We start from the raw sequence: 26194 nt of genomic DNA, 5'->3' as shown, positions 1-26194 counted from the left end.
GTTCTGTTTCTTGTTCCTGATCCTTCTTGAATCCTTGCTCCTTTAGCAAGTGCCTTTAATGGCCAAACTGTGTAGGTATGAACTGGCTGATTCTTTTAGTTAGGCTGCTGCTTCAGGCGTATGTGAAGGGACCTCTCTGTAGTTGCAAGGTCTGAGGTGCAGGGCCGCAGGGGGGGCAGAGGGGGCAAGATTCTCTGGGCCTGGTCTCCAAGTGGAGCCTGGTGCCGGCAAGGCTTTCAGAGGCAGAAAGAAGGTTCTGCTCCCTCAGTCTATCTCCTGCTCCTGTGTATCAGGACCTGGGTGATTGCGTTAACGTGATAACCCAGGTCCTGGCACACAGGAACAGGAGAGTGAGTGACAGACCGAGGGAGGAGCAGATGCAGGAGGGTAAGGGGCAGGCACAGCGGTGCACTGAGTATGGGGGGGGGGGGGGGGCCCTGCCCTGGCTCTGTCTCTCGGCAGTCCTGCCAAAGCGGGAGATAAGCCTAAGACAAAGTGAGATAGTAACATAGTAAATGATGGCAGATGACCTGAACGATCCATCCAGTCTGCCCGACAGTCAAATTCATTATCAAGTCATGATTAACCAGCAGTGAATGTGATATAAAATACTTGATCACTGTCTCTCTTTGGCATTTCTGGGACATAGACCGTTGAAGTCCACTTGGCCTTGTCCTTAGTTTCCAACTACTGAAGTTGCCGTCACATCCCACTCCAGCTTATCCAAATCCGTCTTGTCAATTGCGGGACACAGACCGTAAAAGTCTACTTGGCACTATCCTCAAATTCCAAATTACTGGAGTTTCCGTCAAAGCCCTCTCCAGTCCATCCTAAACAGGATTGCCATATATGGGACTCAGACCATACAAGCCTGCCCAGCACCGGCCTTAGTTCTTCACAGCCAGAGTCGCCATCTAAAGTGCCACTTGACGGGCAAACACATATGCAACCGTTTAAATTTTTAAAAAAAAACCCCATTCATTTACTAATTAGAGATCTTTTGTGTTCATCCCATGCCTTTTTGAATTCCGTCATGGTTTTTTTCTCCACTATCTCCCTCGGGAAGGCATTCCAGACATCAACCACCCTCTCCGTGAAAAAGAATTTCCTGACATTACTCCTAAGTCTACTACCCCACAACCTCAATTCATGTCCTCTAGTTTTACCATTTTCCCTTCTCTGAAAAATTTGTTTCTATATTAATACCATTCAAGTATTTAAATGTCTATCATATCTCCCCTGTCCCTCCTCTCCTCTCCTCTATGGTATACATATTCAGGTCTTCCAGTCTCTTCTCATATGCCTTTTGGTGCAAGCCCCATACCATTTTTGTCACCTTCCTCTGAACCACTTCGTCTGTTTACATCCTTAGCAATATACGGCCTCCAATATACTCCAGGTGGGGACTCATGAACAACTTGCACAGGGACATCAACACCTCCTTTCTTTTGCTGGCTATGCCTCTTTCTAAACAGCCTACTACTACTACTACTACTACTTAACATTTCTAGAGCGCTACTAGGGTTACGCAGCGCTGTACAATTTAACAAAGAGAGACAGTCCCTGCTCAAAGAGCTTACAATCTAATAGACAAGTGAACGGTCGGTCCGATCGGGGCAGTCAAATTGGGGCAGTCTGGATTCACTGAACGGTAAGGGTTAGGTGCCGAACATCCTTCTGGTTATGGCCACCGCCTTGTCACACTGTTTCGTCCCTTCAGATCCTCAGATACTAATCACCGCAAGGTCCCTCTCCCTATCTGTGCATATCAGCCTCTCACCTCCTAGCACATACCGCTCCCTTGAATTTCTACTCCCTAAGTGAATCAATCTGTACTTCTTTGCACTGAATTTTAATTGCCAACATTAGACCATTTTTCTAATTTTTGTAGATCTTTTTTCATGTTCTCCACTCCCTCTGGAGCGTCTACTCTATTACAAATCTTGGTATCATTTGGTATCATTGCAAAAAGGCAAAGCTTACCTTTTAACCCTTCAGCAATGCTGCTCACAAATATATTGAACAGAATCAGCCTAGAACCAGAATTGAACTTTGTAATTGTATGTGCTTTGAAAATTATCCTCAAAGTCTCACAAACTCTCTATGTTTCTTGGTTTGGCTCCCTAGACAAACATATATTTGTGGTCCCCCCCACCCCAACAAAGGACCCCATCTCCCACCATCATTTCATCTCTCCAGAAGTAGCAGCAAAAAAGTACACAGGGTATGATTACATTATATGTGAGTGAGCATGGGGACTATGCAAGGACATGCCTAATGGTTAGAGCTGGAGAGCTGCCAAGTTACTTGGTTCCAGGAGGGAAATTTTGAGCTTGTCCTGGATTTCTGGAACTCTATCCTGGTATATTATCAGACCTGACATGCTGATTTCAGTGATGGTACCAGGGACTACAAATAAAGTACTGAATTGGGATATAATTTCAAAAATAGGACTGGCCTCCTAGAGCTGGGTAACTTGGCAGCTCTGCAGCAGTGGGCTGAGAACCAGGGAAGCTGGGCAAGTCATTTTCACTCTCAATTGACTCAGATACAAACTAGAGATTCCAAGGATGGACTGCCCGTGCCTGAGTGAGATTTAAGGTCAATCCCCCGGATTCTATATAGCGCAACTTGTGTTGTATGTGCAAATCCGGTAGTATAACTTAATTAGTTAACAAGCCAATCAGCGCTGATAATTGCCATTTGGCAAGCAATTATTGACACTAATTGGCATTAGAAATTATGCGCAGAACTAAGCGTATTCTGCAACATGATGCTCATAAATTCTAAGCTGCATGGTTGAAAAGGGGGCATGGGATTGGGTGGGGCATGGGTGTTTCTCAAATCTATGTGCGTTGTTATAAAATACACCCGGTCTGTGCCTAGTTTATTTTATTTTTTTTTGTTACATTTGTACCCCGTGCTTTCCCACTCATGGCAGGCTCAATGCGGCTTACATGGGGCAATGGAAGGTTAAGTGACTTGCCCAGAGTCACAAGGAGCTGCCTGTGCCTGAAGTGGGAATTGAAGTCAGTTCTTCACTTCCCCAGGACCAAAGTCCACCACCCTAACTGCTAGGCCACTCCTCCACTCCATATTTAGGTGTCAGAATTTACACCAAGTTTTACTTGGTGTAACTACCCGCGACTAAATTTAGTCATGTGGACGGGTGCTAGGTGTATTCTATAAACTGTGTGGAAATTTAAACCTATTCTATGGTGTACTTGAGAGAATACGCCAAGGCATATTTTTTTTCCCACATGGATTTTTCAGGCACCATATATAGAATCTAGCCCAATGTGTCCAAGATATAAATTTACAAAGTTTTAACGTGAAAAAAAGGTTCAAAAACAGAAAAAGCAAAATAAAATATTTTAGCTTATTTGGATGCTTCTGAAAGAATATAGGCAGAGCTGAGGCAGCATTAGGCCAGTGTTCAAAATAATTTAAAAGCTAACAGGGTAAATTCCATGGGCTGAAAATTTATCTTCACTGAACTTCTTTACTGCAGCCCAGATTTTCAGAAGGAAACTTTATTTATATGGGACTGTCTGTCAATGGCGTACCAAGTGGGGGGGGGGGGGGCAGTGGGGGCGGTCCGTCCCGGGTGCACGCCGCTGGGGGTGCTGCGGCGCACGCCTGCTCCTCTGAGTTCGCTAAACTTCGTTCGTTCGCTGCAGCTCCCTCTGCCCCGGAACAGGTTACTTCCTGTTCCGGGGCAGAGGGAGCTGCAGCGAACGAACGAAGTTTAGCGAACTCGGAGTAGCAGGCGCGCGCCGTGGCACCCCCCACAGCGGTGTGCACGCAGGGGGGGGGGGGGGTCATCTAGCGGGGGGGGGGGGGGGGGGCGCATCGGCGCTCCACCCCGGGAGCCATCCAGGCCAGAACGCCACAGAGACACAGAAACATACAGAAGTACTTTGTAGCTCTCATTTCTAGTGCTGCTGTCCTGCTGTGCTGTTCATGTGCTCATTCAGGCATTCTCCCTTCCCCAGTGTGCTTTTTCTAGCAAAAAAGGTGCCGGTACTCAAATGCCAGGCCACCCTTCAGGGGTGGGGTGATCACTGAGGGACCCATCCCACAATACCCAGCCCCCCTGCAACCAGTCACAGAATCTATAACAAGGCAGAATTGGTGTGTAGAGCCTGAGCTCTTTCATTAAAACTGGGGGTCCATGGGTCAATTTTACCAGACAATAGAAAAGGTGGGGGTACTCAGTACCCCCAAGTACCTCCTCAAAAAAAGCCCTGCCCTTTCCCCTCTTCGATTGGCCCATCATCATGTAAAATTCTGGCATTTGCTGCCAGTCCTTTTCCTCAGCTGACAGCAGACCCTTCTTTCCCCCCCTTTCTTCAATCCTACTTTTCTTCAACAATCTCCTCCCACCCCGAGCCCCAGAAAAGTCACTGGGTCCACTGGTTCTCTTGAAAGACCCTGTGCAGGGCTCAGCTTCCCCCACAGCCCTTGCAGCTCAGTCACTCCTTCCTGTAACTGGAAGCTTTCCCATTGGCTGGATTATACCACAGCTTCTTTACTGGAAAGAAGGAGTGTTAGAGAGCTTTTACTGTAGTGGGCTATACTGAAAAATATCCACACACTTAGCCAGCCTTCTGACTTTGAGACAGGTAATTCACAAACTTTTAGAAACATGAAAAAAAAATACAGACAGTTGGCAATCCCAGCCTCCTGAATCCTAAACACATCTGACAGACCCCCCCCCCCCCCCAAACTTTCAGGGATTCACGGGCAGATGCACTAAAAATTACCTGGCCAGCACTGTGCGTTTTTGACTTGCTCCAGCCAGCGTAGCGAGCACGGTATTCAGCAGTCGATGCACAAAGGGGTTCTGAGGGCTCTTTTCCATCCATGAGCTGATTAGTATTTAAACATTCATTCCGTTGTATGCAGGGTTGTTTACGAGTGATGCACAGCAAGGACTGCACACCTTTAGAAAGCAACATTTAACAGAAACAGCTCTTGCGGCTCCACACAGCACACCCAACTCTTTATCGGTGTTGATATGTATTTAGGAAGTCAGAGTCAACTGCAGCCCTTGCTGACCTCTTGTTTTAGTCAGCGCCTCCCCAGATTTAGTTTCCCCATAAAATCAGCCTTTTTCAAAATGACAAATAAGACATTATTTGTAAGTCCATAACACAATTTCTCCTCCTTCGGACTCCACCTCTGCAAACTACATCTAAGCCCAGCTCAAAACAGATCAATTCCTGTTTTTTTTTTTTTTTGTAATCTAAAAGTTTCTATTTTCCCACTAGCAGAAAACAAGATGTTTCAAATTATGCTCTGGTGGTCGGCGGGGGAGGCAGGGGAGTAGCTACATGGGGCCATGGGGGCCTGAGCCCCCATAGATTTGGCCCTGGACCCCCCTGCCGACGAGCCTGTCGACCCCCCTCCCGCTGCCAACCTGCCGTCGCCGTCTGCTACCTTTGCAGGACTCAGACTCAGAAACAGAACAAAGGAAGAAGAGGACCTCGGCTGACGGGGTTTGGGGTCCCCCGCCAGGAAAGGTAGCAGATAGCGACGGTGGGTTGGCGGTGGGACGGGGGTCAAGAGGGTTGTCGGCAGGGGGGGGGGTCAAAGGTGGTGGTGGTGGTGGCGGTGGGTCGGCAATGGGGGTGTCGGTGGCACCGGGGGGGGGGGGGGGGGCTAAAATGTGCCCACTCACCTTGGGCTCTGGATCCCTCTCCCGCTGAAGTCTGACTATGCCCCTGCGGGGAGGAAAACAGCTCCCTCCGGCTACTGATGCTTTTTGGCCTCCTGCAGCAGCCTTCCTGGCTCCAGACTGCCAAAAGTGAGCATTTTAACATTACTATGTTTCAGCAATAAACATAGCTTTCATACATGCAGCTTGTATGTGTGTATGAAAGCTGTGAAATGCTGCAGAGGGCTGGTCTGGCTGGGCATACGTAGCTTTGCGAGTGGATGCACTGTACATGCCCTGGTAGCCTTCCCTATGAACTGCACGGTAAAAGTCCATGCAGCTCATTTGTATGTGATTTCTTCTCAGAATCAGTGGCATATCTAGGTTGCCACCCAGGGCGAGTTGCTGCTATGCCCCCCTGGCGCATCAAATCCCCCTGGCATATCAACCCCCAGGGCATCAACCCCTTCCCCCTCTCGGCGCATCACCCACCTCCCCCTCCTCCGAAGTGCATCATCCTCACCACCTGGGTGTGCACGGAGCAGTCGCTTGGCTGTTGGCTCCGCCAGTCCCCTGCCCTTAAACAGGAAGTAATGTTAGAGGGGTCAGGGAACTGGCGGAGCCGACAGCCGTGAAACTGCTCCATGCACCCCCTTACTGCCTGCAGAGATGCCAAGGGTGGTCTATACCAATGCTGGAGATTTACCACTGCAAAGCTTGAGATTGAAGGCCAAATGAGTGAGATTTTTCTTGCGAGCCCCAGCCACCTCTAAAAACTAGTCCTGGCAGATGCACATTCCAAAAACTGACATTTTCCAATGAATAAATAGAAAATAAAATTATTTTTTTCTACCTTTGTTGTCTGGTCATTTTATTTTTCTTATTGTGTTGGTCCTAATCTCTGATTTCTGCTTTTAATTGTCTTAACAGAGTCTCCTTGTCCATTTGGTAATTTTTTTCTCTCCGTTTCCACCACCATCTTCTTTCTGAATCCCCCCAGCATCACCCCTGTCTTCCTGCTATGTTGAGCATCTCTGTGTCCCTATTCCCCCCACCCCACGTGCCTGCCTCCCTCTCTCTATCTTTCTTCCCTCCTGTCTCTCTCTCCTGGCCAGCAGCTCTCCCTCTCCCCCCCCCCCAGGGGTCCAGCAAGTGTTCCTCTCTTCCCTTGTTCCTGTTCCATCACTTCTCCCTCTTCCTTCATTCCCCACAGGTCCTAGTACCTCTCTTTCCTTGTCCTCCTCTCCCCCAAATCCAGCACCTCTTTCCTTCTCCATGCCTCTCTTCCTTCCTCACCCCCTCCCTGCATCTCTCTTTCCTACCTGTCCAGCATCTCTCTCCCTTCATGCTCCTCCATGCAACACCTCCTTGCCCACCCAATGCAGCACTGACCTCTCATTCTTTGCCCTCCTTCAGTGCAGCACCAACTTCTCTCTCCTTGCCCCTCTCTGGATGCAGCACTGACCTCTCACTCCTTGCCCCTTCTCCGGATGCAGAACCAACCTCTCACTCCTTGCCCCCTTCTTCCCCCTCGATACAGCACTGACCTCTCAATACTTGCCCCCACCCTCTCCGATGCAGCACCCACCTCTCACTCCTTGCCCCTCCTCCAATGCAGTACAGATCTCTCATTCCTTGCCCTTCCCCTCCCCTGATGCAGCATCGACATCTCACTCCTTGCCCTTCCCATCACAATGTCCTGGTAGTCTAGGGTACTCTCAGGCAGCAGCAATCCCTAATCGCTGCTGCCTATGCTGGAAAATAGCGGCTGCAAACTCTTGCAGTAGTCTTGCGAGAGTTTGCAGTCACCATTTTAAACCATGGAGCCGGTACAGGAAGCAGCGATTGGGGATTCACTGCTGCCCGACACGCCAAAGTCCCCTCCTCTCAATGCATGAGAGAAGGATGCTTTGGCATGTGAGCTGGACTCAGGGTCTGAAAGCGTGTGTCACATGACAAATGCGTGTGACTTGGTAGCTCTGTGTCTGCATCCAGGGCAGACTGGCCTGCCCTTGGTATGCTAGAGCTGAGAACTGCTCACTATTTCCACCTCGGTAATTTTTTACCAAGGTGGAAGTAGCGAGCTGCTCTTTCCAGGGTCTTTTGTGTATCGGCTCCTCTGTTTATCTACTGAAGGCCCTGACTGCACTCCATTGAGACGGGATTACTCCTTTGCACCAATCGTGCTGTCTGCTCTGTTGCTGACAAGTAGGGTTACCATATGGCTCCAGAAAAAGGAGGACACATTGATCCAGTCCGGGTTTTGCTTCCATTGAAAGCAATGGAAGTAAAACCCAGACTGGCTCAACAAGGGAAGAGACTAACTGGATTAAAGGTAAAATAGCAGGCTGGGGATTCAGACAATTCATTGAAGGCCCTTACTGCACGCCACTGCATGCAATCCTTAAGTCTCAGCAGTCCAATCAATTCACATTCCCAAATGTTCCTGTGAATAAGGTGGCTTTCAGTACTGAATGTAATACTGTCATTCAAAAGTCTTAAATAATATTTTCTGTGCTCCTGCTATGGAAAAAAAGGCAATTTAGAGTCTCTTCAAAATAAACCTTCCTTAAAGAGAGAATGGTTAAGTAGAGAGCACTCTAGTGGTCTACTAGGTCTATTAATATTCAACGCATCTGTGAGATAAAATGAAGCATCCTCTTCAATGCTTTGAGGACTAACAGTAAAACTTTGGGGCTGATATTCAGACCATGAGAGTTAGCCCGGCTAACTCCTGCGGTCACTGCTAAACATGTATATTCAATGCCAGGTCGTTTCCGGTGACTGGCATTGAATATCTAGTTTATTTTTGGCTGGTTAGAAGATAATCGGCTATGTTGATATTCAGATTTAGCTGGTTATCCTTCTAATCAGCAAAAGATATCCCACATATTCACGTGGCCAAATATAGCCGCTAACGTGATGCTGACAGTCGGCAGAGTAATCAATGCAGCTTTCTAAATACCAGAGTAATGTGTTGAAAATGAGATGCACTGCACAACAATCGAGCTGCAGCATTGAGCAATCTGTGGCTTAAGGAATAAATGAGAATCAACAGTGACTCCTAGGCTTTGGGTTTGCTGGACAATAGCAATCTGATTGCATAGTTAGTATAATCTTTGATGGCGTATCTTACCTGGAGGACAATTTATTATTAATCTCTAGTTTTGCAACTTTCAGCAATTGCTTATTATCATATAGCCAAGAAGCAACAACTGAAAACTCTTTTTGTAAACAACTGAAAGAGCCTTTTCAAAGGAAGTGTCAAAGGAAAAGAAGAACTGAATGTTATCGGCATAAAACCGATAATGGACATTACAGTTATAACTTCCAGCATATTTATTTGGATTTTGCTCACACCTTTTTCAATAGTAACTCAAGGTGAGTTACATTCAGGTACACTGGGTATTTCTCTGTCCCTGGAGGGCTCACAATCTAAGTTTGTACCTGAGACAATAGAGGGTTAAGCAGTGGTGTGCTGGTAAATGTTTAACAACAGGCTCTCTCCCCGGTCCCCCTCTGCGCCCCTCTGCGCCCCCCCTCCCCAAATTGCAGACCTGGCTATAGCCGGGGAGAGAGCCTGGGAGGGGGGAGGGGCAATGCATTACGCCAGGAAAAAAAAATTAAATGATCCCAGGTTCCAATCTAATTCATGTTTAATGTGCGATAAAATGCCATAAATAAGTAAATAAATATAAACTTTTAATGTTGAGCACCTGATTCTCAAAGTGAACATATTCCAAGCACTATAATGAAAATAAAATGATTTTTTTCTACCTTTGTTGTCTGGTGACTGTTTTTCTGATCATGCTGGCCCAGTATCCAATTCTGCTGCTATCTGTCCTCTTAACTCCATTTCCAGAGCTTCCTTTCCATTTATTTATTTCCTTTCCTCCTTTCTTCTTCATTTCTGGTCCTCAGCTTCTGCCTATTTTCTTCATCCATGTGTAGTTTTTCTCCTCTCTTTCTTTTCCCTCATCTCATCTCCTTCCTCACGCTTCCCTCCCCTCCATCCATGTCCAGCATTTCTTCTCTCTCCCCTCCTCTCCATCCACCCATGTCCAGTGACCCTTCTCTCCCCCTGCCCTGCACGCACCCAGCGACCCTCCTCTCCCCTGCCCTCCAAGCACCCATACCCAGTGACCCTCCTCTCCCTTGCCCTCCATCCACCCATGTCCAGTGACCCTGCTCTCCCCTGCCCTGCATGCACCCATACCCAGTGACCCTCCTTTCCCCTGCCCTCCATCCACCCATGTCCAGCAGTGACCCTCCTGCCTCCTCTCCCCTGTCCTGCATGCACCCATACCCAGTGACCCCCCCTTTCCCCTGCCCTCCATCCACCCATGTCCAGAAGTGACCCTCCTCTCCCCTGCCCTGCATGCACCCATACCCAGTGACCCCCCTTTCTCTTGCCCTCTATCCACCCATGTCCAGCAGTGACCCTCCTCTCCCCTGCCCTGCATGCACCCAGCCATACTCAGTGACCCTCCTTTCCCCTCCATCCACAAATGCCCAGCGACTCCCTTCTCTCCCCTGCCACCCCTTCCCGAGTTGTTGGCGAATTCTCCTTCCCTGCTCCCTCCCTCCCAATCCGCTCCCTCCCTCCCGATCCGATTTGGTCCCTCCCTCCCGATCTCTCACGTCACCGACCCGACCTGACTCTTCGCATTCTTCAGGGCAGCACTGCCAGAACTGACTCTCCCCCACTGGCGCTGCCGGTTCGTGCTTCAAAATGGCCACCGAGACTTCAGCAGAAGTCTCGCGAGGCCGCCTCTGGAAGTCTCAGCGACCATTTTTAAAGTGCAAACCGGCAGCGCCAGTGGGGGAGAGTCAGTTCTGGCAGCGGGCAGGCAAGACTGCCTGCCCCGAAGAATGCGAAGAGTCAGGTCGGGTCGGTGACGTGAGGGATCGGGAGGGAGGGACTGAATCGGATCGGGAGGGAGGGAGCCAGGGATCGGATTGGGAGGGAGGAGAAGAGCCGGCTCGCGCGTTTCAACAACTGGCTCGCAAGAGCCGAGCAAAGTTAACAACCGGCTCTTGCGAGCCGGTGCGAGCCGGCTCCAGCACACTACTGGGGTTAAGTGACTTGCCCAATGTCACAAAGAGCAGCAGTGGGATTTAAACTAGATACCTGTGAATGTCAAGACTGGTGCTCTAACCACTAGACCACTCCTCCACATAATGGCACTACATACAGATTGAATAGAATGGTGGAAAAGGAACTCCCACAGCCATTTGCTTTCTGTCTGTCAGAAGGGAAGTAAATCATGCCAGAACTACATCTTTTGACACAGTTCCCCACAGGAGGTTCTTGAATAAACTTGACAGGCTGAAGATAGGACCCAGCGTGGTGAACTGGATTAGGAACTGGTTGATGGACAGACGCCAGAGGGTGGTGGTTAATAGATAATTAGATTGTAAGCTCTGTCGAGCAGGGACTGTCTCTTCATGTTCAAGTGTACAGCGCTGCGTACATTTAGTAGCGCTATAGAAATGATAAGTAGTAGTAGTAGTAATTCACTCGGATGAGGAAAAGGTAAGTAGTGGAGTGCCTCAGGGATTGGTGCTGGGGCCGATTCTGTTCAATATATTTGTGAGTGACACTGTGACATTGCCAAAGGGTTAGAAGGTAACGTTTGCCTTTTTGTGGATGACACTCCGGAGGGAGTGGAAAACATGAAAGAGGATCTGCAGAAGCTAGAAGAATGGTCTAATGTTTGGCAATTTAAAATTCAATGCAAAATGATGTACTTAGGGAATAGAAATCCATGGGAGACATATGTGTTAGGCGGTGAGAGTCTGATATGCACAGACAGGGAGAGGGATCTTGGGGTGATAGTATCTGAGGATCTGAAGGCGACGAAACAGTGTGACAAGGCGGTGGCTGTAGCCAGAAGATTGCTAGGCTGTATAGAGAGAGGTGTGACCAGCAGAAGAAAGTCGTTGGTGAGGCCACACCTGGAGTATTGTGTTCAGTTTTGGAGGCCGTACCTTGCTAAGGATGTAAAAAGAATTGAAGCGGTGCAAAGAAAAGCTACGAGATTGGTATGGGATTTGCGTTACATGACATATCAGGAGAGACTTGCTGACCTGAACATGTATACCCTGGAGGAAAGGAGAAACAGGGGTGACATGATACAGACGTTCAAATATTTGAAAGGTATTTATCCGCAAATGAACCTTTTCCGGAGACGGGAAGGTGGTACAACTAGAGGACATGAAATGAGGTTGAAGGGGGGCAGACTCAAGAAAAATGTCAGGAAGTATTTTTTCACGAAGAGAGTGGTGGATACTTGGAATGCCCTCCCACGAGAGGTGGTGGAGATGAAAACGGTAAAGGAATTCAAAAATGCATGGGAGAAACATAAAGGAATCCTGTTCAGAAGGAATGGATCCTCAGAAGCTTAGCGGAGATTGGGTGGAAGAGCCGGTGGGAGGTGGGGCTAGTGGTTGGGAGGCGGGGCTAGTGCTGGGCAGACTTCTACAGTCTGTGCCCTGAAAATGACAGATACTAATCAAGGTCAAGTATACATCTAAAGTAGCACATATGAGTTTATCTTGTTGGGCGGACTGGATGGACCGTATAGATCTTTCTCTGAAATCATCTACGATGGCTCAACAAGATTTGATGATGTATTGCAGGGGTGGGCAATCTATGGCCCACGGGCCAAATGCTGCCCACCATTGAATTTTATACATTGAAAAGTATACACAGAGACTATCATTTATCAGACTTGTGGCGATTTGAAAATATTTTAGTTCAGAAATATTTTTCAGAAAAGTCATTCTAGCATCCTGTTTAGTTACATTTTTGGTTATTTATTTATTTATCACAGATGGTCTATGGTGCTCTGTGCATTTCTAGTTCCGACATTATGTAATGTTGCAGCCCACTAGGGATGGTACTGACATTCATGCGGCCTTCTGTGTATAAAGGTTGTCCACTCCTGAATTATAGAGGCAGATAATTCAGACTGCAGGAGTTAGCCAGGCTAATTCCCGCAGTTGGCGCTTAAACAGGATATTCAATGCTGGGCCGTTTCAGTTTAATTTTGGCCAGTTTGACTTTGGCTGGCAAAGCCGGTATATAGCGCTGGCCAGTCAAAGTCAAACCGATTAAAGATAGGACTGCCTTGCATGTGGTCAAAAATGGCCACTAAAGTTAAGTGGCAATGCACCAAAAATTAGCAGATAGCAGGTTATGTGGGATACAAATGCAACAAATAAATAAATAAATAAATAAATATTGCTGAATATTGGTGGATAGCTGACTATGTGGCATTTAACTGGCCAGGTGCCAATCCTTTCTGATTAAATGCCTTTGACTATCAGGAGGAGGGAGAGGGAGGGGGGAGGGGGAATAATGTCAAATGCAGAAAGGAATGGAAGAACAATGACCAAGTTCCTGTCTAAACATGTCCAGAGAAGAAATCAGCAAGGATGCCATGCTGTGAGACTTGCAAAACCCATTTTGAAAAGAGTGAAGGATAAACCCATATTGAAAAGAGTTAAGGATGGCAGATTTTATCTACAAATTTATTCAGCTGGGCCACTATCAGGCTCATTTTCAAAAGAGAAAGACGTTCATCTTTCGACCCAAATCGGAAGATGGGCGTCCTTCTCACAGGGTCGCCCAAATCGGCATAATCGAAAGCCAATTTTGGGCGTTCCCAACTGCTTTCCGTCGTGGGCATGACCAAAGTTCACGGGGGCGTGTTGGAGGCGGGCCTTGGGCATGCCTAACACATGGCATCCTCGACCCATAATGGAAAAAAAAGGGCGTCCCTGACGAGCACTTGGACGACTTTACCTGGTCATGTTTTTCTTATGACCAAGCCACAAAAAGGTGCCCAAACTGACCAGATGACCACCGGAGAGAATTGAGGATGACCTCCCCTTACTCCCCCAGTGGTCACTAACCCCCTCCCACCCTCAAAAAATATCTTTAAAAATCTTTTGTGCCAGCCTCTATGCCAGCCTCAAATTCATACTCAGGTCCATCGCAGCAGTATGCAGGTACCTGGAGCAGTTTTAGTGGGTGCAGTGCACTTCAGTCAGATGAACCCAGGCCCATCCCCCCTACCTGTTGCACTTGTGGTGGTAAATGTGAGCCCTCCAAAATGTACCAGAAACCCACTGTACCCACATCTAGGTGCCCCCCTTCATCCGTAAGGGCTATGGTAGTGGTGTACTGTTGTGGGTAATGGGTTTTGGGGAGCTCAGCACACAAGGTAAGGGAGTTTTGTACCTGGAAGCAATTTCTGAAGTCCACTGCAGTGCCCCCTAAGGTGCCCGGTTGGTGTGCAGTGCACTACGAATGCTGACTCCTCTCACGACCAAAGGGCTTGCATTTGGTCGTTTCTGAGATGGGTGTCCTTGATTTCCATTATCGCTGAAAATCAGAAACGACCAAGTCTAGGGATGACCATCTCTAAGGACGACCTAAATTTCAAGATTTGGGCGTCCCTGACCATATTATCAAAACAAAAGATGGACGTCCCCTTCGCTGGGACATTTTGCGAGGATGTCCTCAGCAAAACTTGGGCATCCCTTTCGATTATTCCCCTCTATGTGCACAATGACCTTGGATAGTATTGGCAATGAAGAAATGAGGCAATACCTAGAATAGACTTTTGGATCAACAGCAGCACTTTTTAAGAGAGGAAGAGTGGTTGCCACTTTAAAGGGCTGTGGTAATTCCTCTGATTACAATAATACATTTAAAGTGTAGGTCAGGGCAAGAGCAACATGGGCTATAGGAAAATAGTTGGGGGGAAAGAAAGGGGAGGAGGAGACAGAGCACCTCATTGTTTACCCATTGGTTAGTGAACTGCTGCACTGCGCTGTAAGTAGTGTATGGGTTGAACCTATCTTCATGCCAGTCCTGCTCTGAGGGTTTAGCCTACCTCCACCACCCTGTGCTTATCATGGGTTCCTTCAGCACCTCAATTCCAATTAGGTTTGTAGAGGCAGAGCTCACCTAGAAAGGTTTCCTGCAGCAAGCAGCCACATCTCTCACCATGGACAGAATATTCCAAACCTTAAATATCTCTCAGTAGAAAAAAGGCAGCTGTAACAGGGTACAAACATACCCTGCTGCATCAATAGCAAAAATCTGCCTATCGTACCACAATTCATACATCTGGTGAAGAAAAAGGCCACTAGTGCATGTCATAATGGAGTGAGGTCTACATACAGGAATCACTGCAGATACTGAAGGTAGCAGGTGTGTACCTTCCTCAGGCTCATAAGCCCTTGGTTTGCCTCCCTCAAAGGGGGACTCAGGCTTACTGGGACCCAATGCCTCCTGTTGCTCAGATGAAGTAGTTTCTTGAGTTCATGCAAAGTCTGTTTGCTACTGATTGATTCACCTCCAACACTTTCCTTGTCAGGGCAGTAGTCATAGTAAGCCAAATCATGATCTCAGGTGGGTTTCCACCTTCACCAGGTGACAGAGGCTAGAGCTTCTATGATAGACATGGATAGTATTGTATTTTCCCTGCCCCATAAGAAATTGTCAAACTGGCTAGATAGTGCATCTGCCAGTTTCACCCCTACCAAAAGTCTGAGCAGTTGGCCGAGTTGACCTTCCCAGAGAAAGTTGCTGAACAAACCTATTGGCAGGCTCGAAACCTTTCTAGGTCTTCTGAAACTTGAATCATAAGGCGCACATCTTTGGAGCAGGCCAATAGGGTGATTTGCATGTTAGGTTTCTGCAACGCCAGTCCAGTGAGCCACCTGTGTAATAGAAATAGGAATAACTCAATGGTCACACAGTAGGCATCTCTGACATACTCCCTTCCAAATGCTAATGTATGGCCAAGGACCAGTTAATCTTAACCAGACACATTCCAGATGATGTTCAGCGTCATTTAACCGGCCAGAAAGGGCTCCTAGTTGGTTAAAAAGCACTTAATCGGTTAAATGCTAATATTCAGCATGAGTTGCCAGCTATCTCTGCTGAATATTAGTGCTTAGCGCATAGCAGCTAACTGGCTATATTGGGCGTAGCCGTAAATATTCAGTGCTTTGCCAGCTAAGTTTAGTGGCCAAATCAGACCGCATAAATAGCAGTCCTATCTTTGACCACTATAAACTTAACCAGCCAGTGAGGAATATTAACTTGGCTGGTTAAGTTTAAGCTGGCCAACCCCCCCCCCCCCCCCCCCCCAGGATATTCAATGCCAGTCACCAGAAACGGCCCGGCATTGAATATCCTGGCTCAGCTCCGATCATGGGACTTAGCTGGCCTGCCTCCTGCTGGCTGACTATCAGCTAGACTGTTCTATAAAGGCTGTCTTGTGTACAGAATGACTTAGGTGCAGGGGAAGTTGAGAGAGGATTTTAGATGGAGTGTGATGGAGTCACAATTTACACATGTAGTTTGTAAGATACACCCAAACACTTACATAAAAACATATGAATATAAGAGTAGTCATACTGGGTCCATCTAGCCCAGTATCCTGTTTCCACCAGTGGCCAAACCAGGTCACAAGTACCTGGCAGAAACCCAAACAGCACCAACACCTCATGCTACCAATCCCAGGGCAAGCAGTGGCTTCCCTATGTCTGTCTTAAAAGCAGACTATGGACTTTTCCTCCAGGAACTTGTCCAAACCTTTTTTAAACCCAGAAACGCTAATCGCTGTTACCAGAGATTAACTATTCATTGAGTGAAAAAATATTTCCTCCTATTTGTTTTAAAAGTATTCAAGCAGATGTAAAAGCCCCATGGCTTCGTTCTAGGGGCAATTTTTGCTGCTTTGTAGGGCAATTTTAGAAAGATACATGACAGGAGTATTTTCAAAGCACTTAGATTTACAAAGTTACATGGCAACATATGGAACTTTGTGAGTCTTTGAAAATGAGCCCCACAGGTGCCTATGTGTCTTCATAAAATAGGGCCCATATGTCACAGATCCGCCAGGATGAACCCCAGTGTGCAGGAACTGGTAGATGGTTTGGCGCATGGGGGTGGAGGGCAGCACATGAGACAGAGCACCTGCCTGCTGTCTTCTCCTGTTTGTCTTGTCATCCTAGGCCAGGGGCATTGCTGTAGTGACTGGCCTCGCAGGGTTTAATCAGATATCACCCATGTTGTGACAACAGCGCTGGCTGCCTGTGGCACAACAAATTCAATTTAAATTGTTGTTGCTGGTTCATCAGGGTTTATATCATTCATGACTCCCCCTGCTATTTGCGTGCAGCTCTTCAGCATTATGTACCATCGAGGGCGCTATGTTCTGCTAATGCTGGGTTGCTTGTTATACCAGATTTAAGGCGTCTGCAATTACAACTTACAAGGACTGGCTGGACCTCAGGTGTGGAATAAATTGCCTTGTTCTTTGAAAATTCAACAGAACATGTAAGCAAATGCCGAAATGTTATCTGCTGGACCTTCATGCTGATTGATGATGCTTTCAGGTGTTTTCTTGCTCTTGTACTTATGCTGATTTGTTGTTACCGTATTGATTTGTGATTTTGTTATCTTTTTGCTATTATGTATGTTGCATTATTACACACCTTGGGTATAAGGCGGGATATAAATAAATAAATAAACATAAATATAAAAGTGCATGGGCCCCTTGATCCCTTTCATCTAAATTTTTGATAAGTATACTCAGTCACAAGTAATATCCTTATCCTCTGGTGAGAATCATTTAAAAACAGGACGTGAGTGTAACTGAGATCCTGAAAGCCTCAAGCAAACCACACAGGTAAACACTGGAAGAGCCAAGGGGTAGACCATGCGGGTTAATTTTTGCATGATCAGTAGTGACACGTTGCAGGCTTAGAAAGAAGCTCTTACCAGCTCTGTTCCATTTGTTTATGCATTATTTGCTTTCATAAAATGTAATCCATCATATTTTTTGATGGAACAAAAAATAAATTGTACATAGAACATAGAATAACTTAATACTGAAAATTAAATCTGTCATAAGATTTTTCACAGATGGAAGCCTTTTCCTAGCTTAGAATAAGAATGATTTGACACCATCTAGGTCCTTTGAAATAACATTTCTTCACATGTGGTTTCAAATGCATGTGTATAGTATTTTTAGACAGTGTTTACATTGGTCATACAATAGCTACCAAGTCTGCCAAGAATCCTGTTTACTCAGGGCCAGCTGTAGAGAATGACATGGGGACAGGGACCTGCAGTAACTGCGGGGATGGGGACGGGGACAGAGCCTATGGGGAAGGGGTGGGGACAGATCCCACGGGGACAGTGCGGGGATGGGGACAGAGCCCGTGAGAATGGGGACAAACTTTGTCTCAGTGTCACTTTCTACTTTGAAGCCTGTTAATTAACTGGACTGTTATTTGTTTGATTGATGCAGACGACAATATTGTTATTTTGGGGGGAAAAACAAACAAACATGCTGGCCACAGCTAGCAAAATTTACATGGGGGATCCTGTATATCCTGCTACCAGCACATCTTTTAAAAAGGCATTTTCTATTGCAGGAGGGACTGTGCAGGATATATTGCAGGAGGGAAGACAGGAGAGCTACACTGAATCCTGAGATTGTTGATGACTTCTTATTCATCCACAGATTAAAAAATCATAACAGTGCTTCATAGGGCATATTTCTGAACTCTAGGGCATACAGAATGGGTTGTAATTTGTACCCCTGGACATTTTAACAGGGTGGATTAGGATTCCTTGGGGTAGTAGAAGTCAGCTATTTTTTGGGTTGGAAGGGTAGAGGGTGGTGGTGGTGGTGGGAGGGTTTATTATAGCTGCTCATTATTTGTAATTTATACACAACAGTTGCACAGCATATTGTTCCTTTTTGTATTTTAATAAAAAGATTTAAATATAAAGTCATAAGTGTTCGAGGCAGTGGCGTACCAAGGGGGGGGGGGGCGGTCCGCCCCGGGTGTCGGTGGGTGGGGGGGTGCTCCGTCGTCTCCTGCCACCACCCTGCGTTTTTAAAAAAATCCATGCAGCGACGCAGGCAGCGCCTCGTGTCTGCCCTGCTGTGTGCTTCGCTGGCGTCGGGCCTTCTCTCGCTATGTCCCACCCTCTTTTGAGGTAACTTCCTATTTCCTCGAGGGCGGGACATAACGAGAGAAGGCCCGACGCCAGCGAAGCGATTTTCTTTTTTCACAGCACACAGCAGGGCAGATACAAGGTGCTGCCTGCGTTGCTGCATGGATTTAAAAAAAAACACAGGGTGGTGGCAGGAGAAGAGGGCTCTGTCGCTCTCCACGGAGGGGGGGGGGGGGCTCAGAGGGGAGAAGGGGACTGGGGAGGGGAGTGCTCATAGGGGCTCTCAGAGGGGAGAAGGGAATTGGGGAGGGGTGAGGGGAGCTCAGAGGGGTTCTCAGAGGGGAGAAGGGAATTGGGGAGGGGTGGGGGAGCTCAGAGGGGTTCTCAGAGGGGAGAAGGGAATTGGGGAGGGGTGGGGGGAGCTCAGAGGGGTTCTCAGAGGGGAGAAGGGAATTGGGGAGGGGTGGGGGAGCTCAGAGGGGGTTCTCAGAGGGGAGAAGGGAATTGGGGAGGGGTGGGGAGCTGAGAGGGGTGCTCACAGGGGAGAAGGGGATTGGGGAGGGGAGGGGTGGGGGTGCTCAGAGGGGAGAAGGGGTCTGAAGCTGGAACTGGGGTCTGACAAGGGAGCAGGAGGGAGAATGGGTCCATGCCTGGGGCAGGTGGGAGAATGGGTCTGGGGCTGAAAAGGGGGGATGCAAAGCATGTGGTGGATGAAGGAGGCTAGAACTGGGGGCTGAAAAGGAGGTTATTTGGGATAAGGGGGCTAGTGCTGGAACTGTGGGCTGAAACGGGGCAGGGGCTGAAACTGGGGGCTTTAAAGGGGACAGGGAGAACTGGCTGGGGCTGAAGCTCAGGACTGGTGAGAGAAAAGGGCTGGGGTTGAAACTAGGGGCTGAAAAGGGGACAGGGAGAAGTGGCTGGGGCTGAAGCTCAGGACTGATGGGAGAAAAGGGCTGGGGACTGGTGAGATAGTGGGGCTGAAAAGGCGGGTATGTGGGAGATGTGGGCTGGGGCTGGAACTAGGGGCAGGTGGAACTGGGGGCTGAAAAGAGGGGGCAGAGAGGGGACATACCCTGGATGGAAGTGGGGAGCGTGAGGGAGGGCAGACCCTGGATGTATGGGAGAGGGAGGGCAGACAGATTGAAGGGGCATAGAGAAAGGGCAGATGGTGGGTGGAAGGGGGAGAGAGAAGAGGGCAGTCTGGGGCAAATGGTGGATGGAAGGGAGAGAGAGGGCAGACAGTGGATGGAAGGGGCAGAGAGAGAGGGCAGACAGTGGATGGAAGGGACATTAGAGAGGGCAGACACTGGATGGCAGAGAGAGAGCAAAGACAGATCCTGGATGGAGGGAAGACAGTGAAAAGAACATGAGGAAAGCAGAAACCAGAGACAACAAACTGTAAATATATATTTTTATTATTTTGCTTTAGGATATAGTATTGTAGCTGTGTTGTTTATAAAAAGAACATGTAAATAAGGTAATCTTTTTATTGGACTAATTTTAATACATTTTGACTTAACTTTCAGAGAACAAAACCCCCTTCCTCAGGTCAGGATAGGATACTGTAACAGCACTATACTGTACTGACCTGAGGAAGGAGATTTTGGCCTCTGGAAGCTAAATGTATTAGTCCAATAAAATGGTATTATTTTATTTTCTGTATTTGTTTTATTTCTATTTGTTAATTTGTAAAGTGGTGATTGGTATTTGTTAGTTTTTTCAAATTTACATCTGCTGTCTTTATATTTTGCACAGTACTAGGGGACATTTTCTGTTTCTGTGGTGTTGCATTGTATGCAGAGTCTGGCATCAGGGTTTCAGTTTAATTTTTGTCTAAATAGAAAGTTTATGATTACTTATTCTATAGTGGATTAGGGTGTATCTGTGTTTGTGAAAAAGACATGGCTTTCAGTTGGCATTGACTGTGCAGGATTGACGATCTGTACTAATCTGTCTGTTTTCGTTTTACAATAGGTGAATTGATGTTCTAGTGCTCACTGTAGTGTTTAAGATGCTTTCCTTTTCCTTGTGTGACTCGTACAAATTACTGCATATGGTGTGGTAGAATTGTTCTATAGGTCCTGAGTGTTTTGTATTCTCGTTATGTCTAGTACTGGATTTGGGGGGGGGGGGGGGGGGTGTTAAAAAATGACCGGCCCCGGGTGTCAACTACCCTAGCTATGCCACTGGTTCGAGGTTTCTGCCGATGAGAACAGAGCCCACAGGGCTGGGGCGGGGTCAGAACCTGCGAGAACAGGGCGGGGACGGAGACGGGGTCTGCAGGGACAGGACTGGGATGGAGATGGGTCCTGCAGGGACGGGGTGGGGATGGAGACAGAACCCACGGGGACAGAGCGGGGATGGGGACAAATTTTATCCCCGTGTCATTCTCTAGCCAGCTGTAAAGACTGTGGTGCCCTGAGCTAACTGTTTCTTTGGTGCCCCTGTCTTGGGGCCCACATCAGCTCCTCCTTTCTCCCACCTGCATCAGTTCCTTTCCAGTCATCTCCCCCCCCCCCCCCCTTCCTCCCCTTGTGCCTGCTCATCTACATCAACTCAACTCACTTCAGAGATCCTGGGGATGACAAGGGCAGGAATGATCCCTATTTGCTCTTGTTCTGGTGGCTGCCTTCTTCAAAATAGTATCCCAACTGGTCTCCACCGTGTGTTGCTGAATGTAGCCCAAAAGCTAAGTACCAATGCTAAACTTTTTGTAAATGCATATTATAAAGAAAACTGAAAATATAAAAAATCATTCTGATACTAAAATAAGGATTAATAGTAAAAAGCAGTAACAATTAAAAAAAAAAAACAGTAAAAAAACTGGAATGATGAGGATTGTGGTACCACCCCTAAAAGTATGCTTGTCTCATTGAATTGTTCAGCCAAAATGGAGGCGGACACGCTAATCTGACGGATCCTATTATGATTCTCTGATCCTACTGACCTGTGTAATATAAGATATAAGTGTGAAGAAGCTGAGCATATTGAGAACTAATTCTTCAAAATAGTAGCAGTAATCTCTCAATACTACTGCTAGGGGGTTCAAACTGCCATACAAGGGTTTTTGTTCCCAGAAACACCATTATGAATTCATAGATGCAGAGCTCACTTCACTGGCATGATTAAAATTCCTCTCTTTTTAATGGAAGCTCCTTATATCCCTTCAGAACCTAGGAGTTTATGTATAGAGTACTCCATGTACAGCACAACTGTACATTCGCAAATCAGAAATCTGTCACCTGAATTACATTGGTCTGCTTTCTTATGTTAGGAAAAGGTGTCATGTTGTGTTTGAAACAAAAAAGCAGAATTCCAAATCACTGCATGAAGGCTGGTATTAAACTCTACCAAATTGTATTTTATATCATAATAGCATGCTCATGCAACATAATGCTTGTTAAATAACAAATGTATGTTATCATATAAGGTACCATAAATGTAGTTAATCTCCTGATCCTGTCGTTCCAGCTACTTGGGCAATTATGCCTATGTATTGGGGTAACAAAATATGGAGGGAAGTTACAATTGTATATGGAATGGGCTCCCAAAAGCTGTGAAAACAATCTGCGACCACTTGAACTTCAGGAAATCACTAAAAACCTACCTCTTCAAAAAGGCCTACCCCAACGACCCCACGTAACCCTCTTCACCTACCAACACAGCATGACTATGATCGAACAGGACATCACGCAATCTTCATTCCGACTCTCCACTTATACCTCATACGATCACTATACAACTTTGTATTTGTTATCCACCGACTGGGCAAATGCCTTTGACGATACTATGTAAGCCACATTGAGCCTGAAAATAGGTGGGAAAATGTGGGGTACAAATGCAACAAATAAATAAAATAAATAAATTATATGGTAGCTTGAACCTCCTAACAGTAGTACTGTGACACTATCACTAGGGGTCAGTGGCACTATTTTGAAGGGGGCAAACCTGAAGCAGGAGCAAGTAGAGATTGCTCCTCTTCCCCCAGGACCCCTGGAGTGAGTCTGAGTTCTGGGGCAGGGGTATTGAGGTGATGTGGGAAATAGCTATTTAGAATGGGAAGGGGTGGGACTTGAGGCACAGGCTTACATTTTAACCCCAATGTTTCAAGTTTATTAAAAGTTTGTTATAGCACTTATGAGGAGGTGCTTTCTGAGTGGTGTTACAGTAATCTATGTTCGAGATTATCAGAAAGTGAATAAAAATTTGAAAAGCCCCACTGGGCTTCCGACAGGACACGAAGGGGGGGGGGCAGGGTATGACATCAATTGAGTGCAAGCCTTTACTGAAGAGTCCTGTGCTAGCCCTGAGTATCTTTGCAGTGGCCAGAAAGAGGTAGAGTGACAGCACTGGCAGCAGCAGGGGAAGGGAAAGAGAATATGGGATAGTGCTCTTCTACTATGCTGCTGCCCTCCAAATGTTGCTGGCCCAGAATAAAACAAAATTTCTTAGAATCCAGAGTCAAGAGGAGTATATGCAGGAGTGGAAGAAGAGAATCCCTAAACTGAGGACCCTACAAGAGAAAGGAGATGAAAGGATAGGAGAACAGAGAAGACCAACAAGGGTGTGTACGAGAATGGAGTAGATGCCTCACTGTTTACTGCCTGTCCTTATATATGACAGTGACCTTAGGACAGTGGCAGCCCAACCATTAGACCAACTGAGGTGGGGGCTTCAGGTGGCACTCTTCATGGAGCGGCATCTCTCTCCTTTCCACCCTCCACACCAGCCGCAGTCTGGCATTCCCCTCCTTCCTTTCTGAACCTCCTTCACCGAGTTTACCTTCTTTTTTGTTTTTCAAAAGTTGGCGGCAACAGTAACTTGTATACGCTGCCCTGCCACCGGCACCGGATTTGTCTCTGTACTGTGGCCCGCCTCTGAGGAAATAGAAAGTTATGTCAGAGAGGATGGCCACAGTAGAGAGAAGAAGCCGGTGCCAGCAGTAGGGCGGCGTATGGGAATCGCTGCCACCAATGACTTTTAGAAAACAAGGAGGTAGACTCGGGGAGGGGGGGTTGAGAAGCCAGACCTTGGCCGAAGAGGGATGGGGGAGTTGAAAAAGAGAGAGAGAGTGTGAGAAGGAAGAGATGTTGGATTCGGGGGGGGGGGGGGGGGTACCATCTCATCCTTCACCTCAGGCAGCAGATTGTCTTGGACTGCCCCTGCCTTAGGGGGTGGTGTAGACTTTTGAATGGTGGATTTGTAGTGGATTTCTATGCTTGCTTGGGGCTCAGCATTTGGGCCTGGTTAGTCTATGCCCAATGTGAAGTGTCCCTTGAGTTTTAAGTTACTGTCCTTGTGCAAAGTGCATGTGAAAGTCAGAGGCTTTACCCACCCCTCTGTCTGACTGCAAAAGTAAGGAGTAAGCTCAGGAGCTTGAGCCACAAGCCAGAGGAAAGAGAAGTACCAGAAGGTTAACTATGGGAAAAGATTCCCTGGTGGAGCGAGTTTGTGTGGAAGAGGATCCCACAGAGGAAGGGAAAGTTTGTGAACTTCAATCAAAAGGGAATAGATATGTCCAGCTCTTGGGAAAACCCTAACCCCCAAACAACTGGCAAACAGTGAAGGGGTAACAGACACAGATGAAGGAGATGTAGAATGTAGGCTATACAGAGCCAACCTCATGAAAGAAAAACTACCTCACAGCAGTATTGGGGCAATTCTATAAATGAGACACTAATAATTACATCTGTGTTGCATGTATAAAAGTTTAGAATACTAGAATATATGTGCATATGGGCACATATAAGCACATATATGCCAAAATGCTGCCTAAGCATTATTCTGCAAATAGCCACTTAACATTGTACATAGAGTAGATTCTGGTTAATTGGGACTAATCAGAACGCCTATATTTATTTATTTATTTATTTATAGCATTTATAGCCCGCTCTTTCCCGCTCAATAGCAGGTTCAGTGCAGCTTACAAGGTATGGGTACAAAGTATCACAGAAATAACACAATGTATGGGTACAAAGTATCAAAGAAGTAATACAATGTATGGGTAAAAGTATCACAAAGATAGTACAATTGTATAGAGAAGGACAAGAGGAAGAGATGTGGGGGAAGGGTTGAGGCATGTTTAATGTTAGTGGTGTGGATTAGGATCGTAAGTTAAGTTGGGTCATTTGGATAGGCTTGTTTGAAGAGGTATGTTTTCAGCAGCTTTCGGACGCGTAGATGTTCGTTTGTTGTTCGGATGAATCTTGGTATGGCATTCCAAAGTTGGCTGCCTATAACAGAGAAGTTGGATGCATAGTACGTTTTGTATTTGAGACCTTTGCAATTAGGCAGGTGAAGATTGAGATATGTTCGAGAAGATTTGGACCCGTTCCTGGCTGGAAGGTAGATTAGTTTGGTCATGTAACTTGGAGATTCTCCGTGGAGGATCTTGTGGATCAGTGTATGGACTTTGAAATTTATTCATTCCTTGATGGGGAGCCAGTGGAGCTTTTCATGGAGAGGTGTTGCACTTTCGAACTGTGATTTGCCAAAAATGAGTCTGGCTGCCGTGTTTTGGTCGGTTTGGAGTTTTTTTTTAGGATTTGGGCATTACAACCAATGAAGATACTGTTGCAGTAGTCAGCATGGTTGAGTACTGTGGATTGTACCAGATTGCGGAACGTTTTTGGGGGGACGAATGGTTTTACTCTTTTTAATACCCACATCATGTTGAACATCTTCTTCGTCATGGCTTTTGCGTGAGTTTCTAGAGTTAGATGTTTGTCTAACGTTACTCCTAGGATTTTCAAGTTGTCGGATATTGGGATTGTAACATCGGATACCCCAAATAAATGAAGTTGTCAGGGTATCGTACAAATGAGTACAGTACAAGAATGAGATAAAAGCAAAATTTTCATTTATTCAGGAACACAACCCGCAAATGCAAAAGTTGAACACAACCCAGGTGATTAAAAACAAAAGTTGCAAAGCACAAATAAATACAGGTACTCATTGAAAACAGTATTAATATTGGAGGTATCGATCAAGCGTACCATGACAAGCTCTCTTTATTCACTGCAGTTGAACAAAATTGGCACAAGTCTCTAGAGCGGATACAGGACTGCCTTCATTGCCTTCCTGCATGAAATAAAGTTTTAATCCAGAAATAAATCTCATGGCATCCTAGTTTGTCACTTGTTTATGCTCAGTAGTGTGTCATCCTCTTCAGTTTCCTGATCTTCTGATGTCTGGCTGAAATTTGCTCAACGATTTCATCCTCACAGCCTTCTTTTTCATTATAACATTGAAGATTATTGTTGATGCATGAAAACACTTCATAGTTTATCAGTTCTTGACACTTTGGAACAGCATAGCTCTGTGACATGATCCATCACTTTCTTGATCCTGACAATTGTGTGTTTATAGGTCAGGGAACCATCTGGTGTAGCATGGTAGATGTCACCCACACAAAAATTACAACACAAACTTGGAAGTTTTGTGGCATCAGCACTGTCTTTCTTATCAGGCATGGATGCTGTTCAAAAACACCATCCTGGAAGCCCAGGCCAAATGTGGAGGAGTAGCCTAGTGGTTAG

This window comes from Microcaecilia unicolor, chromosome 3 (genome assembly GCF_901765095.1).
Source record: "Microcaecilia unicolor chromosome 3, aMicUni1.1, whole genome shotgun sequence".
Classification (NCBI taxonomy): Eukaryota; Metazoa; Chordata; class Amphibia; order Gymnophiona; family Siphonopidae; genus Microcaecilia; species Microcaecilia unicolor.
Note: the sequence above shows the minus strand (reverse complement) of the source record.